Here is an 18567-nt window from a genome sequence, read left to right as displayed (position 1 = left end):
GGCCATGAGGATGATGATAAAATATGTTATTCTAGAAAGCAGAATGATGCATAATATTTTTCACTGATATTTTTGTATTGATATGCATAAACCAAACAAATAAACCAATCAAATCCCCCTGCCCCCCAAAAAACCCAAAACAAAATGAAAACAAAAAACCCCAAACAAATAAATGAAAAAAAAAAGAAAATAAGAAAAAAAAACTAATATAGAAGCAGAAGAATAGATTCAGAGCTGTCTTATTCTTTTACTCTGATACTAGAGATTCTGAAGTCTATTGCAGTCCCCACATAAATCAGAACATCACCATGAGCTCTTCCAATTTATCTCAGCAGTTCTTCCTATTCATAACCTCCAGAGCGCAGAATGCCTTAATCAGTCTCCTGCCAATATGGATCTCTCCTCTATACCAGATTACTATTGAGAAGCCCTTGAAGAATTTTAGAACCCTTATAGAGTAACAAAGGAAGACAATAAACCATTGGGGGCCAAAAAATTCTTTCTGCTTGCTCACCATTATCAGGCAGGTTTTTTTTGTATTTGTTACATTTGCTCTGTAAACAAGTGAATTATTACTTTATTACATTAGATTAGGATAAAGAATTATACATTCAAACCATCATAACCAGCAAATGTTGTTCAGTAACTCTGCCAAGTTCTCAAGACACATGTACATAAAAATATGTGTTCTCCCTCGCATAATTAGTCTCACAATGAATGATAATAATGCATTTATATTGATTCCAATATAAGAACAATAATGCATCAAGACCACAAGTATTAACAATAACTTTTAATTACACAGCTTAATATTAACCAGCTGCTATTCTATTCATTTCTTGATAAAGTACTATCTTAACATGCTTTATCAGACATGAGTTTTTCCTAAACAGACAAAATGAGTAGTGGTAGGAGAAAAAAAATCATTTCAGAAACCAGCAAATCATTACAGTTACTCAAGAAAGTAAATCTTGACAATGAAAAGACTTATTCACTAGAAAAATCCCACAGGGGTGTAAATGCTACATTAAAGGCACATATTTTTCTTATAAATCCATCAAGCTCCTGCAGATTTATAATAATTAATTAAATTACTTAAACATCAGAGAAGAATTCTACTAGAATTTATGCTCTGTGCACCTCCAAAGGTTCTGAAGTTGCTTGTGATAAAATTAAGCATCTAAAGGAACTAATGCTTATTATAAGATTACGTGAATTATGAAAATCTTTTGAGAGAGACTGCATTCATTCTGCCCATCCAACAATCCTGTGTTGCTCAGTTCTCAACATGAATACATTCCCTAAATTAAGTAGTTGGCATCTTTATGTATACATAACTGCAACACTTCCTATATCTATCTATATCTATATCTATATCTATATCTATATCTATATCTATATCTATATCTATATCTATATCTATATGTATTCATATATTTTTTTATCCAAACAATCTGAAAACAAAATATATTAAAAATCAAAACCAAAATCTTTTGAGAACATTGGAAATTTACCAAAAGTATGTATGAAACATGATGGGTAAAAATGGAAATGGAGAAGGAATTAGAAAGCATTTTTGTATAAATCAGCCCCTTGGCTTTTCTTAGAATTGTATTTTACATTCCCTATTTTGTCCCACTGCAACATATTTGTACAAAATTAATTTTAGATGTGATTTAAATATTTACAGAATTTAAAAACTACATTTTCAGTCTAAATGGAATGGCAACAAAATATTACCTGTTCTTCTTTTTGGCTCATATCTGTGATTGCAAAGCCTGAAAGATGTTTACCTAGAGCACCGGAGCAAATCAAGACCAACATCCTTGTTTCCATCTCCCATGGAAGGGATCCCATGCTGGAGCAGGGTAAGAGTGTGAATCCTTCTCCTGAGGAGGAAGGAATGGCAGACATGTGATGAGCTGACCCCTAGCCCCTGTGCTCTGTCCTGCTGCATCTCTAGTGGGGAAGAATTAGAGAAAGCTGTGAGAAAAGCCTGGGAAGAAGAGAGGGATGGGGGTAAGATGCTTATAAGGTTTGGTTCTATTTCTTTTTTGTTTTGGTTTCCATGATTTCTCTCACTCTGAAGAAAGGGTATGGGGAAGAAGGCTGAAGAAGGATACACAGCTACCTTGTCTGCCCATAAGAATCATAATTAGTAAACTCAGATAACCTCTGCTACAACTTATTGCCTGGCAAGTTATATCAAACCCAAAACTTAAATAATAGTTGTTGCAAAAGATAATATTGTATGCGAAAGATTTAAACTGAGTTAAAACCAACCAAATCAAACATTCTCCCCTGCCGCACATATATCAGCACAGTTCTCTTACATAACATTTATTTCATAAATATTGAAAGATAAAAAGTTTTGATCCAAAGAAAGTGGAAAAGTGGAGAAGAAGGTCTCTTAGGACAGCATAACTTTTGAGAGACCTATCATAGGAAGAAGAATATTTTCGTCTTCTTATGTACCAGGCTTTGTGCTGAACTGATAAATGAATCTCACTTTACCCATATACATTTGGATAGGCAGAGCTGTATTCGCGAGATGATCTGACACATTGAATACAAAGACATTGAATAATTGTACTCTTCTAACTTAAGAGAGGAGAGACAGTCACACAAGGATTAATTATTTAATGCTTCTACCCAGCTTGAAAACATAAAGTGTTGCTCCTTTATCGCTGTTAGCTATTACAGATGCTTGGATTTCCTTCAGAAAAGGTGGGTGTGGGGAGAAAAGCAACAAAATGAAATAAATAATTCAGCAAATAGTATTGTGATATAATTGTATTTTTCTTAACATTTCTCTATGCATTTTTATGTTATTTCTTCATTTAATTAAAAAGTAAGTATGGTCACAGTGTTAAGAAGTGTTACCCCATTTAGTTAAAAGTGTAGCACAAATGACTGCTCATGCACAAATTCAATCTCAGCACCTACATGTACCCTTCAGCCCCTAAAGAGAGAGAAAGAATATGGGGAAAGAGAAGAAAAGGACTTGAACATAGTCTGTATGTGAAACACCTTGCAAAAATATATATTTTTAAATGTTTCAGAAAAGACTGTTTCTCAATTTTTCCTCCACAAGGTGAGCAGAGGTTTCTTTGTTTATTACTGAACTGAACCTTGAAATAACCATGTCTTTATATTCAGGGGTGCAATTTATACGTTTTTCCATCTTTACACTGGTATTCACACATCTGTGTCTTGGCCATAGACTGTCTAGTCTTGAAAATAATACAGGCTTCTATTTTGAATCAGAATGAAATTTTCTATGTAAATATGTTATCACAATATAGACGGTTTAATTGGGGCATGCTATGTCACTGTGACTGCTCTATTGAACAGCCTCTTGGGGAACTGATTTAGCTTTCTGATAGTGAATGGTAATATGGTAATAACCACTGCTCAATCAGGACAGTAATTAGCATCAATTCTGTTTAATTGAACTAAATTTAACTGGAGTAAAGAAGTAAAGTACTGATTAACCTCCAAACTATTGATCAGTGCTCACTAATTCTCCAAAGACATGAAATGATAATATCAATAAAGGACATAAATGTTTAACTTTACAAATAAAAGAGTATATGGAAATACAGTACAGCATAAATAGTATTCCTACATGGGCAAAGGCAGTCTGAATATATTATCTCTGTAGTCACGATTCCTTTTCAAATTTAAATTGTTCAACTAAAATTTGCATAGTCGATGTAAATGACTAACTGCAGTGGTTTTTTTAGTACCTGTACATAAAGAATCACTCAATTCCACAACTTTGAGAGAGTGATGAATTGTAAAGGTGAGACATAGATTTTATAATGTCTGAGAGTGATGATACACCAGGGCAGGAAACTGCATGACACTTGGTCTCTTTACTATTCTCATCTTTGTACCCATACAAATATCCCAGAGACAAAGGGTTTCTTTTCTTCTGCACCAGAAGACAAGAATATGGCGACATATGCATGTCACAAATGTTGCAGATTTTCCCAAGAGCAACAGTTGAGAGCTACATCTCTCGCAATAACTAGCATCTCTGGTGGTTTTTTCACAAAGTACTGCATTCAAAGATCTCAGCATAATTCATCAAATCTTTGCACCAAGTTGCAAAGATTTTATGAGGGTTTTTTTTCCTTTTTAACTTTCACATACATTTAGAATTAGTTATTATATTTTTGCTGTTCTTTTGCTTAAATTTCTATGCAATGCCCACTCAGGGAATTATCACCTATCAAGACATGATGACTACTCTTTGAAAGTAATAATGATAACACTATTTTTTTTTTGTTGGTTGATTTTTTGTTTGGGTTTTTTGTGGGTTTTTTGTTTGTTTGTTTTTGTTTATTGACTTATTTCAACAGTTAAAGAGGGTCAGTGTAATTTACAACCTTGTTTTTTACCTACCCTCAAGTTAAGCCAATTACTTTTCTTGTGTTTTTTTTTCCATGAGAATTACCACAGAAATTTTGTATAATTTTTTAGATTATTTTCACCATCTCCTTCCAGCTGCAGTTTTCTATAAAAAGCAATATGATATCAAATGTGTAAGTACAATCCATGACAAAATAACTTTCCTTCCTTTGTACTTCAGTGGTTTCATACAAAGGTATAGATCTAAGAATATCTGTCTATACTGAATTTCTGCAACAATTTTCAGACGTGATTATTTCTTCAATAATTTCCAAAAGAAGGCCGGTCCCTTTGTTACAAATCAGGACAACAAGGGACTGCATCCAGCTGTTCAGGATTTTTCTTCACAGCTAGGATGCTTGTATATAGTGTGTATATGTCCTGCTTTAATCCCAACCATCAACTAAACCCCGCACAGCCACCTGCTCACTCCCCCCATGTGATAGGGAAGAAATTCGGAAGGGCCAAAGAAAGAAAACAACTCATGGACTGAGATAAATTTTTTTTTAACATTTCCTGTTGCCAGGCAGGTGTTCAACCATCTCCAGGAAAGTCTGGCTGCATCACATACTAGGGAAGAAAAATACCATCATTCCAAAAGTGCCTCCGTCCCCCTTCTTCCCCTGGCATTCTATGTTGAGCTATATGATGTGGAATATCCCCTTAGTGAGTTGGGGATCAGCTACCCCAGCTGTGTCCCCCACCCATCTCCTTGTGCACCCACAGCCTGATCACTGGTGGGATGATGTGAGAGGCAGAAAAGGCCTTGATACTCTGCAAGTCCTGCTCAGCAATAACTGAACATCCCTGGGTTATCAACACTGTTTCCAGTACAAATCCAAAACATTATTGCCTACTATGGAGAAAATTGACTTTACCTCTGTCAAACTCAGAACAGCATGGAAAAGCAACACTGTCACATTTTTTCACTAATTCTCCTCATGTTTTTTATTAGTCACACCAAGAACTTGGTCTCCATTGCATAACTTATGGTCTTTTTCTTCAGCTACTAGAAGTTCCTTTTAACAAATATACCTCCTCATACACAGTATGAAGCTTCTCATATCCTTCGTTTCCAGCAGAGAATTAATTTATCTGGTGTTTTGTAACTCAGAAGCACTTTCTGCAAAGGACTGATGATCCCTTTTTTATATTCCTATTAGAACAACCTTCCAAAAGTTCTGACAAAAGCTTTAAGAAGCAGTTGGTTACCTGATAATGTTTTCTAAGAATATCCCAAAACCCCCAAATAAACTGTATATTAATAGTCTCCTGCCTAGAATGTATTTACTACTGTGTCTTTTGTCACACAGTGTGAAGATAGCTCCTTCTTATACACTTCTCCATATTTACTTGGCCTCTTAGATTTCTCTGTCAGTCACAAAATTCAATTAGCTTCTCTGTGCTTCACTCTTTCTTGCTTGGAATATACTGACTGGAAGATTATCCATCATATTTGTGAAGCAGAGAGAAATATTTTTCTCTAATTTATGCTGCCAATATGAAAGACAGAACTCCTCTGCTTTCTCCTGTTCTCTTCCTGAATGCATGCTTAATCTGCATGATTCTTTGCAGATTAATCTTTAGTTGGGTTATTACTGGTGTGGGATACTACAATAGTCACATGAACCATCTTTTCATCAGGCTGGTAGAGGGCTTTTTGGTTTGGATTTGCTTTTTGTTTTGCTTTGTTTCGCCTGTAAAATCCTGAGTAATTGATTAGGTGTTAAATTTATCCAAGTACTCCACTTTGATGTCTGCAAAATTACGGAGTTGCATCACAATATTTTATTTTTGCAGTTTGTTTTGATATACATAAACTTTCCAAAACTAGGTGGAATTGTTCAAGTCATGTTGTACAACATATTTTTAATATACTTCTGAATGAAATAACTTTTGTGTAATAGCCTGATTTTGCATGGTTCCAGACAACATGATAAGAATACTGATAACCAAAGGACAGAAGAATTGAATCGTATCTGACCTGGATAACCAGCTGTCTCTACAGGTAGTGATTTCCAATTTCTTTTAAAGGAAATCTTCCTTAAGGAAAAATTGGCCATATTCTGAGTCATTCAGGGTCACTCTATTTGTTAACACTGCCTATTTTTGTGACAACCACCACTGCCTTACCAATACTGAGCCAAGGCTCGTTGGGTTGGCCAGGCCTACCTATAAACATTCACATATCTCTCCTCATCATCCTCCTGTTTGCAGGATGAGGGCACAAATATAACCCTCTTTGCTATTTAGGGAGCAGCAACAGTGCTTGCAAACTTATTTAGGGCTTTATTCTGTATTTGACTTTCACAGAGTGAATAAGACAATCACCCTCCTCGAACACAGGCCTACAGTTACCTTCAAATCAGTAGCCTAAAAAAATATTTATTGCTGTTATTTTAACTCTAGCTTTTTGTGTTCCTGTTTTGTGGGTAACCATCATTCTGCTCTCACACATACAGGGGCAGAGTTTTTCTGCTTTTCCACGCTTCCCATGCTATTTCTGAACATCTTTTGCATCAATAGAGGACAGTGTGGGCCCAATAGAATTGAAATAAAATCTCATAAATCATGCTAAAAACTAATGGTTCAATCTACCTCTTACAAAAAAGCCTTCCCTGAAGTAATATTGTGATAAACTGAATATGTGTTGAAAAATCAGAGTTTTGCTATTAATGAATATGGTCAAAACACTTGTAAAAGCATTTTAAATTTCTAATTTCTTTTTACTCTCTTAAATTATTTCTCTTATAACTCCCATAGATTTTCCAGTTGGAGAAATTGATTTTTGAATCAATTTCTATTGCTATATGTTACAAAGTAAAAACTACAGAGAAACCTAATGTTGGACTTTACTCCTAACAGCCCTGGACTCTGACTTCATGTGCAGACAAAAGGGTGGATGACCTGAGAAAATCTGCAAAAAAGGTTCTAGCTCAGAGGTATATGACCAATGACATCAAATACAGAGCTTTTGGCTGGTTAAAAAACAAAAAAAATTAAGCGCAGTTTGTCCTGTCATATTTTTGTCTTTTATTTTTCAGTTTATTTCCTGAATTTGTTCCGCACACATTATTATTTCTCTTATCCTTCTGTCCATTCTTAATCGCTTTCATTTTGTTTGCCATTTTGTTTATGGTTTACTCTACCAAGGAAACATGTACTATTAATCCAAGGGATATTTGCCATTCATTCTTTACGTATCCAACCCTTCCTTTTATCATTATTCATCTTATTTGTTTGCATTTTTCATTCCTACAAGATTTCCCAGTAAGGAACCTTCCAAAAATCATCTCAGATACTTCCTCAATAAACATGAATACAAACCTATCACAGCAGAGGTGAAAAATATTTTTAAATATATTGCTTCTAAAACCTTATTATGGTGTTGATTGAACCATTTAACTTGAAATTAGCTTTTGAAATTTCTCTTAAATGTGAAATTTATTATATGTGCTGAAGAATATGACATTTCTGTTAAAAAAATATCACTGTTACTGATTTTGAGTGATATTTCTTAATATATTTCACTACATATGAGCCTTTCAGATATGGATATTGGCTGTATAGCAGTCTTAAATTTAGCAACCTGTGCACAGAAAAAATGAAGATTTTTTTCTTCAGCAGCCAGAATACCAACTGACATATCTTTGAAATATGCAGTTTACAAATGGTAAATAACTGCATTGACTGAGGCTTTTCTTAATAATTTTTTAAAAATATTTAAAACTAATTTCAGGGTGAAATATTCACATTATGTCAAGGATGAAAGTATTTGTCTTCATCATTGTCTGGAGGCAGATAAGTAGGTAATCTCAAGAGCAAGCAAACAAACAAATTTATTACATACACAATCCTCTTTGGTTTTGGTAAACTGGGCATAAACCCCCCAAAATCACTGCAAAAAATTGTTGTGGGATTCATTTGTGTGCTTGTCCGATGAAAATTATATGCCAAATATAAAGTTCCCAAAAGGAAATATTTAAACATCCCTTTTACATTAGCCATACAGTATAAAAATCTATTGCTATCAGCAGAGATTTCTGCAAAAGGAAAATTTCCTTTCTAACAAAAACGAATTAATACCTTTTATGTGATTTACATCCTCAGCTAAGAAGTAAAGAAATGTGTTTGCATGCCGATGAATTTGAAGAACACATAATTCAAGGAAGCAGAAACAGTTTCTAATTTGGTCCTGACTACATTGTTATTTAGTCTCTCTCTCTCTCTCTCTCTCTCTCTCTCTCTCTCTCTCTCTCTCTCAGGAGCTATTTTGTCTGTAGAGACAATAGTCTTTGGGGAGCCAGGGATTAATTTATGTTAACTACAGAGTTTCTTCACAATTATTAGAGTATTTTAAATCAAAAATTTGTGACAGATCATTGTTCCTGTGAAAAATTTTTATCCACTGCCAGAAATCAAATATATAGGGTATGTATAATCAGACAATCAAATTAAATACTTGTAATTAAAAAGTAGTTCTACATATTAAAGAAAAGATGGTGTAAATAATTCCAGGATAAGATAGTACTGTCCCATCAGTAGGTTTAAAGGCATTCTCAAGTGCTGTAACTCAATGTTTCTTAACTTGAATGGATATCACATTTCTTCTCCCAGTTAAATTCAGAATTGCCTTTTATGTGCAAGTAAAATGTGAATAAACAGTCAGGCTTTTCCTATTCTCTCTGTATTTGTATGAACACTTTAGAGAGTGACCTTTGAAAACAGTACCTCAGAATAGAAATGGATGCTGACTTTCAAAGCTTTTGACAAAGTTAACACACTGAGAATATGCTGCTATGAAATTAGCAGTTCTGCCAGATGGTTTGTACCTGCAAGCTCTGCCATAATTACAATAACCTCATCATATTCTTGGTCTTTCATCACCTTGAATATTTTTATTGCAGTTGTGCAGACAACTTTAAACATTTCACCTCAAAGAGTGAAGCATTCATTTGGGTGAGAAATTGCATCATAAAACTGTAAATTAAGAAAATTAATAATCTCATATTATTTATAATCTCATATTATTGAGTTCCTCGCTGCCAGTTATTCTTCACAAGGCAGATTGCTAACATATTTAATGGCTCAAGAGAAATTTTGAGATGCCCTGAACATGGAACTTCCATTGAGCATGCCCTGTGTTAAGACTTCTGGAAGATATTCAGTCCTTGCAGCTGGCATCAAAATCCCATTCTAATGGAAATATGACCATGCTTTTCCTCTTTTTAGCTGTCACAAACAGAATGAAAGCTGCAGGCAAAGTTTATCAGGGCAGCCGTCCCGTTGAGTCATGAAGTTCAACCTCCTTGCTCTCTTTCTAATCTCCTTCTCAATGAGGAGTCTAGCTGTGGCTGGATCCAAAGCAAGTCCCAAACTTGGTCAACAATTTATGTTTAAAGGACTATATAGGAATAATTTATCCTTTATGTGAATTTATCTTTTATGAATATTAATACAAACATATAAATGTTATGTTTGTTTTATGTAAATATGTTGATAGAAAGATAAATTATTTAAATTGATTATAATAATTAGAATAAAAAGACATTAATCAGAATTAACACAGTCTAGATAGTTATGAATAATAGCATAATACCATATTTGTTAAATCAATAATTTCAAAGCTAGCTTAATAAGTAGAGATTTATGTTACCTACCCATGCCAATGTCTGTGGCCAAATCTCTCACTCGGCCTCAGAGAGTAACTTTGAGGCGTCCCATTCAAGGCAGAAATCTCCACACACACCTCTAGAAGAAACATGTCAGGTTAGTGCTGTAAAACAGTAGGACTGAGCTGTTATAGTATAAAGTGATTCACTGTCAATCAAATGTTTCTAGGCTACATGTGCCAGCTCAGCAGCCTTCAGCTCAGCAGCTTTAGATAAGATATTGGTGCTATGACTTCTTGGTTCGGGAACTTGGCCATACCCTCACCAGTGTCAGCTTCTGTCAGGAAACACTATTTCTCACATCTTTAGAATTTTTAACTCTAGGATTGCAGAGTCAGGCTGTCACAGACATCTCTTCACTAAAAATCCTTTTTTAGGATTTTTTCCTGCTGAAGCTGAGAAGTTTCAGCAACAAGATGTAAACAATGGTTGTCTGCTGCTGTGGAATGCAGCAGGTGGATCCGTGATTGGTCTCCTGTGGATGTTTTGATTCAGTGACCAGTCACAGCAGAGCTGGCTCTCTCTCTCGGTCGGAGCCAGCTGCTTTTGTTATCATTCTTTCTTTTCTATTCTTAGCTTAGCTAGCTTCTGAGGAAACCTTTTGTTCTATTTCTTTTTAGTATAGTTATAATGTAATATATATATCATAAAATAATAAATCAACCCTTCTGAACATGGAGTCAACATTCTCGTCTCTTCCCTCACCTGAAAACCCCAGTGACCACTGTCACATCAGACTGATCTCAGCATTCTTGAAGACCATAAACAGTGTAAAACCAATGCTGTTTTACCCCACTTAAGCAGAACATCCTGCTACAATAATGTATTTCATTGTCGTAAAGCAGTGGAAAGGCAAAGGAGATCACTCATTGTCATTCTCCATCAGTACTGTTTAGATTAGAAGAAATTAGTTGTAATTCTCACACTTCTATCCCATACGTGTTTATAATCAAGTTTGTCTAAAAGAGTTCTCATTGGGAATCCATTTTAATTTGGGACTATGCAGTGACTATCCACGTGAGAGTCACATTACCTAGACCTATAGATAAGTATTCATTTAATTTGTGAATCTTGCAAAAAAATTTCATGCCTAAAATAGGGCTCTACCTAATCAAGTGCTTCAGTGCCATGGAGGTTAATCTGCAGTCAGAGGCATTAGGTGCTGATGACCAGTACCCATCTGAGTTATATTTCATGGGGCCTGCATTAGTCTAGCTCTATCTGTCCTGTGAGATACTGTGAGGAGTACTGAAGACAATTTTTGTAGCATATCTTCCAGACAACTTGGTTCAGACTTTTCCATAATGTGAGTTAAAGCATATAGGGTAGGGTAGGATAAGTCTCCTTTGAAGGAGGTTCCTGGTCTGGACTCAAGGGGGGTTAGGGAGACACTCATTGCTTGTGGTTCTGTGCATCCACAGAACTGCACAGCAGAAGTAAACGCAAGTGGCATTGCACTTACCACATCATTAGCGAGTCTTTGCAACTCTGTTCCTCTGAATGGGGTGATTCTGTTCCTGAGACTGTCACAAAACATGGGTCACCATCTCAGATGACATCTAGTAATTTTCCATGTACGGTGCTAATTTGCCACAGTAAAAGAAGATACTCATCTGGTGAGGAGAGGGTTCATTTGGCATCAAGGAGTAGATGTGCTCTAAAGCAAGGGAAGAGTGAAATTGTGACCTATATAATGCCAGTGAGACATACATTCCAGGTTTGTACATATCTTTGGAACAAGAAGGTTTCATTCAAGTTTGTCTTCTTTCTAGCACTGAGAAAGTCACTTATTTTCTTTGTGCTTCATTTCTTTACTTATAAAATGAGCAAAATACCCTCTGTGCACAGTAGTTTTAAGGATAAATAAAGACTGTGAAGTACATTTATATCACTCCAATGGTCCTGAACAACACATATAGACATGAAGCAGTGAATGAAAAGACAATAGAGAACTTAATGTGTAGTAAATACTGTATGGAAAGAAAACTAGAACAAACCCTGCAATGATTCTTAATCTTGGTCTGCTTGATGATTTTTTCTGACTAGTGCTTTCTTATTTTTAACTCATTACAATGTTAGAGAACTAGAAAAAAACTTTTGATAGTGAAAAAGGATACTTGGTCCCTTTTCTAGACAAAACTTAGTCCTTCAGCTGGAAATTTACAGGGCAAATAGTGAAATTCACTGTTTTCAGAGTGCTGTCAAGCTAAATAAGGAGAAAGAATGCAGAAAGCATTTTTATCTCTTCCATTGCCATAACTCCTTGCTCTTGACTGCAACAAGACTAGGTAGAAAAAAGTGTGAGGAAGAAGTGTGATTATATGGATTGTAAGTGGGTTATATTCTTTTAAATATCAATACATCATATGTGCTCACCCACTGAACAAGGCCTGCCAGCCAGCTGCCAAGTTGTTTAAAGTCTTGCTAACAACCCATCAATTAACAAGTGGAATTGCTGCCTTCTGTTATGGAATATTTTGTCTCACTCCCACCTGAATTCACTACACATCAGATCATTTCTGCCTAGACATAGCAGTAGATGGCAAAGTAATATCCAGCGTATTGATTTAATTTAATGCATCAGTTTCAATAAGTCATATGGGTAAAGTTCAAGTCAACTCATACTAACTGTCCTATTTGAGCATCCAGAGCTCTCTCTTTCTTACATAAACCTATAGAAGGTTGGTTTTTTTGTTGTTGTTTTGTTTTGTTTTGTTTTGTTTTTTATTAAATAGTCTTGGAAAAGCTGTTCTCTTTTCAGCTTAAGCAGCTTGCAGGGGTGGCCAGAGGGGAGACACACAATAATACAAAGAGACAATATTAGAGACAATAAGTTACAAGAGAGAAAGGAACTTTTCAGAGGTTTCTGGTTGCATTTACATTATCTGTGTCACTTATGCTCCAGGATGCAGTCAAACCTTTCATTGTCAGTAAAGGTGAACAAGAAAGGCTTAATTTTTGCCATGGCACTGGATAAAAATCACTTGAGAGGAATCACATGGCCAGCTGAATCTCTGTAGTCTATTAATGCTGGGAATATCACTGTGAATGGACCTGGTGCTCTGTTGGGTGCAGAGCTCATGAAAAGCTGGTTTTGACCTTCCTTTCCACCAGCATTATAGGACTCTGTGCATATGGCAGTATAAACTCTCGTCACATCTTTCAAAGAAAACAAGTGCAAGCATATGCTTGACTTTCAGTTTGAAGGAATGAATAGAACAGAGACTGCCTCACTTTCTCCCCATTTTGTAAAGGCCTTTATGAGAACTGTGATAAAGTGTTCTACAGGAAGAGAGGCAGAATAAAGAGCAAATGTTTCACAGAAGTAGCAATAGTTACACTCATGCAGATAGCTAGGAGAAAATGACATGCCGTGTGCAGATAGAGAAAAGAAAAAGAACAAGCACACTGAAAGCCTAAAGCACTGAGATGCCACTGTTCTCCTTCAGCCTGAAGTGAGCACAGCGAGGAGATGAGCTGAGCTCTGAGCTGAGCAGAGAGAGGATTTGGTTTCAGGGTAAAGTGAAAAAGGAGAGTTGTGGGGTGAGGCACAAAGAGAGGAAGTAACTCAGGAGGAGGAGGACTTCTGGAGCAAGTGGCAATGTAAGCAAGAGATGCCCTCCCTCTGCAGAGTTTTGTAGAGAAAACGTTACCACTAGAAGTGCCTGCTGAGGGTTCATTCTGTAGAAGAGATAAATTCTGATTTCATTTTTTTAAATGGAAATCCACTGAATCTGATTGTCATCTTTCAATATAATCATAGAGATATAATTTCTTGCATTTCTTGTCCATCCAGGTGCTTTTGGATGTAATTTAGGATATTTATTGGCTGTGCCTAGCTTGAAATTCAAGGTGTTTTTGCTGGACACAGGTGTCACTGACTATTATTACACTGTAAGTGTAAAGATTAAAGTTTACAGTGCCAGCATTTGGAACTTTAATTTAGAAACTCTCATTCTGAAAGTAAACTCTCTCTGTAAAGACTATAAGCAGCAATAACATGCCAAAATATACATAGGGAAAAAATAAAAAGACAAACCCTAAGGAAGCATTTACATTTTACAGAAATTACACCCCTGAAAATTTTAATAACCTGAATAAGAGTTATATTTTGAGGTTACTAAATATATATATTGCCTTTTCAAGTTTGTCTACAGAAGAAATATAACACCAGAGAATTGATCTCCCTATTAATGATTAGACTCAATCATTTTGCCTTTCTGATTGTAAATACAAGTTGAAAAGCATCCTATTAATTATCAGTTTGTCAGACCAGTTAAGTGGCTTTTTCTACCAGAGCTACTTAAGTGGCTCCTAAGTATAAACTAATGAGCTGTTCCTGTGAGATTTTGGTCCAGAACAGCTAACACTTCTGGGGATTGTGTGTAAGATTATACCATCCTTAAAATATGCCACCACCTCCGAAAGCAGTCAGGAGTGCAGATTTTGTGGCTATATCCAAACTTGCTTTCAGCTGGCTAGCTTTGAAAGAGAGTCAACTGCACTGGCCTCAGATCAGTTTAGCTACCTGAATGTTATCCCAGGATGTTGGGGAACTCAGGTGCCTGCACTGACCTTTACACTATAGCAGCAGCAACATTTGAATTCATTGTCTTAAACCTAGATGGTATTTGTCCTGTGAGATGATTATTTCATTGAAGTGTAACCTTAGGATCAAAGTGCAGATGTACCAAAAGCAGCAAAAACGGGAATGCATGCAATGCAAGAAACAAGAGCAGATCGTGTTCTAGAGAGTCTAAAGAGTTCTAAAGATCCTTTTCAAATTTCAAAAGATGTTTGTATGTCCAAAAAAATAATTCAGCTCTCAAAATTCTTTTTTTACAGTACACTTATGTATTTCTACTGATTTTAGGAGACATTTGGGACAATAGTTTAATGGCTTTTCAAGAATAGAATGGTAGTTTCTTGAAAGTTAATGTTATCTATTCCTACTTGGCTTGTCAGTTGTGGAAAAACTTGATACCTATTCCCCCTTCTCCCTCTATTGTTATTGTGTACCTCTATTATTACTGGGCAATAATCAGTTTCAAAAGATTATTTATTAGATAAAATAGTCTCATAATTTTCATTGGATATAATCTTATTCCTTCTAGTTGTGTAGCATGATTGCTGATGTCTATCCACCTAGATTCCTATATGGTCCCACTGGGTAACATCATTTATATCTGTGTAAAAATAGAAACCATTAACAACTTTCACTTCCTTTTTGCTTTCTCACCCTGCAGCAATAATTATCTGTGTTCTTTAGGGGTGGGTGACAGACAGAGAGGTAAAGGAAAAAAGTGGAACTTTTTATTTCATAAAGTGGCTTAATATTTTTTAAAACTTGGCTTCATTGCAATTTCAAATGAAGAGCAGGTATGTTTACAGTCTCCATGAAAGGCTCGAGCCCTCAGTTCTCATGGTTCCTTGTAGAGATGGCTGAATTCCCTGGGCATTTGCTGTTCTCCTGGGAAACAGCTCTGCTTCTGAAGAGTTTGGCAGTCCAGACTAACAAACAAGCATGATTATAAGATTTTTTTTAACTTTGTAGAAGACACTAAACTGAATATAGCAGATCCAAATATAAATCTGAGACCTGTGGTTGTTTCTATTTCTTCAGATATTTTAAGTCAGTCTTTATGAAAATTCTCCCTCTGTGTAAATTTTCCCAACATTTTCTGTAAAGAATACAGTAGTTTCAGCAAGATAAAAATGTACTAAACCTTTACTGAAGAGAGAGAATGAATCCTGAATTTTAGTAGGAGTCAAAATCATTGAAAGTTCCCAGTAAAATGTAAAATAAAGGAATAAAATTTTATATCATATAAGAGTTGTTGTGAGCAAAATAGAAGAAGAAGAAGAAGCAACAGTGAGCCACTGATCCATCAGACCTGCATAATGTATTCTGAGTCTGAGGTTAGGTCAACACAAATTTCAGATATTGATCAACCATCATGGCTTCAAAATATTGCTCTCAGAAAACAAAACAATTATATATATATGCATAAAATTGTTTGCGCTTAAATGAAGTGCATAAAGTATGAGGAAAAACCTCAGAAAATTTGGTTTGAAATGTGAACATATTAAAATATTGAATTACTTTTGCTTATATGACTTTCTAAAGACATATTTTTTGTAAATTTTAAGCATTTTTGTTGACAGAATGAAGCTGAATATATTAATGTTCTTTAAGAAACAGATATTTTAATGCAAAAGTTTAATCTCTATTTTATTTACTATTATGGGAGAACAAAAGGCTGAGAGAGTTGGGCCTCTCTTCCTTGGGAAAAGATGATAGAGAGGGGATCTTATCAAAGCATACAAATATCCTAAAGGCAGGTGTCAAGAAGATGGAGCCAGGCCCTTTTCAGCTGTGTCCAGTGACAAGGGGCAATATGAGCACAAACTGAAACACAGGAAGATCAGAATATTATGAAAAACTTCTCTAATGTGAGCATTCCAGAGCACTGGAACAGGCTGCCCAGAGAGATTGTAGAATCTCCTTCTTTGGAGATATTCAAAACCTGCCTGGATGTGATCCTGGACATCCCACTCTAGGTGAACCTGCTGGAGGAAGAGTGGGGGATTATATGATCTACACATGTCTCTTCCAACTCCAACCATTCTGTGATTCTGTGAGAGTATAGAGATGCAGAAAAAGAGAAGATTATTTCATGGGTTTCTTGCATACTCATAAAAATATGATTAGCCTATGACAAGAGCAGTTCCCCCCAATATCAATGAGGTTGCTTAGATGGACACTATTTGGTGACAGACCAATTGGTTCACTATGATATGTGGACTTATATCCTCCTTCAAATGTACCTTTTTGTCCTTTGCTATTATTTATTTATCCCAGCAGTAACCCTGTTTCATTTTTAATAAAACACCACTTCCCCAAAAGTGAGACTGATTAAATCATTTACTGTAAATTTTGTACCTTTGTAAGTCTTGTTTTATCTTTGTCAAATCATTTATAAAATGATTTCTATCAGGTGATTAACCTTTCACAGATGCTGATAGCTATCCAGAAGAATTATCTCCCTGACTGTAATGGTGTTTCCCATGTCTGTGAGTGTTCATAAATGTGAACAAGGAATATACAAACTGACCTTGCGACGGTATTTATTTGTCAGTTTGCATAAATGTAGTTCAGGAATATACTTTTGCAAAACTGTCCCTTTTACTATCTGCCATCTGTGATATGTTGGCATTATAATGACTGTATTTTAAATAGTGAATGCATTATAGGTTTTAAAATGTGAATGAACCTTTGTTTCTGTGAGATAGCAAGAGAAAACAAAATGAAATCATCCTCGTAAGACATAAATTTTGCACGGAATAGAGTTATTGCCATTTTTTTACCTTCTTTGCTATGAGGTCCCTGAAGAACATGATAATATGGGTCATATCTTCCCTTTACTTATGCTATTAAAAAACTGAAAAATCTTGGCCAGACCCAATGAAAAACTGAAACTGGAAATTTGTAATCAAATTTGGATACCCACACTCAATAGTGTCATTTTTTTCTTGTTTTCTCCAAGTTATACTTAGAAGAATTGGGGTTGTTCAGCTGAAAAAGAGAAGGCTTTGGCTTTCCAGTACCTGAAAACAGCCTACAAGAATGATGGAGAGAGGCTGTTTGCAAGGGCATGTAGTGACAGGACAATGGGAATGGATTGAAACTGAAAGAGAGTGTTTGTAGGTTAGATACTAGGGGAAAATTCTTTCAGGATGGTGAGACTGGAAAAGGTTGCCTGGGGAAGTTGCCTGAACACATCCCTGGAAATGTTCAGGACCAGGTTGGATGGGGCTCTGGCCGACCTGGTCAAGTGAAAGGTGACCCTGTCCATGGAAAGGGCCTTGAAACTACATCTTTAAGGTCCCTTTTCAACCCAAGCCATTCCATGATTTTATGGTTCTATGATATAGATTAAAATTCATCTTAGTTTAAAACATGCATATGTTGCGAATATGAGAATGTTGCACTTGGATCTTCCACTTTGATGCACCCTCCAGCTCTTATCTCAGAATAATGACTAAAACAGAAGAACTGTCAATCAGAATGACTGCAGATGAATGTTTTGGAATTTAGGTTAGTCTTCAAAGAACAAATTTTTTTTGACCGCTATTAAAGATGATAATTATCACTTTCAAATATAAACTATTATAATTTCCTTATTTATTCTAGAGTTTCCTATTCTGATACAGCATTAGAGTAGAATAATATCTTAAACAGGTATAAAGTAAAAAAATGGAACTTCAGAATTTCCTTCAATGAAAACTTGGGGTTTTTCCCCAAACTTGGCATGCACTGAAATCTTCTCTTGAAGTTAGGCAAGAGAAAACAAAATCCAAGCTAAGATGTAAGATGAAAATCTATGGCACATGTTCTTACATTTTTTTTTAAACCCTCCCTCCACCCCAGGGACTGATTTCTGTTAAGCAAGTTGCCAGGGCACCATAAATAATGAAA

Source organism: Camarhynchus parvulus, chromosome 2, assembly GCF_901933205.1.
Source record: "Camarhynchus parvulus chromosome 2, STF_HiC, whole genome shotgun sequence".
Lineage (NCBI taxonomy): Eukaryota > Metazoa > Chordata > Aves > Passeriformes > Thraupidae > Camarhynchus > Camarhynchus parvulus.
Note: the sequence above shows the minus strand (reverse complement) of the source record.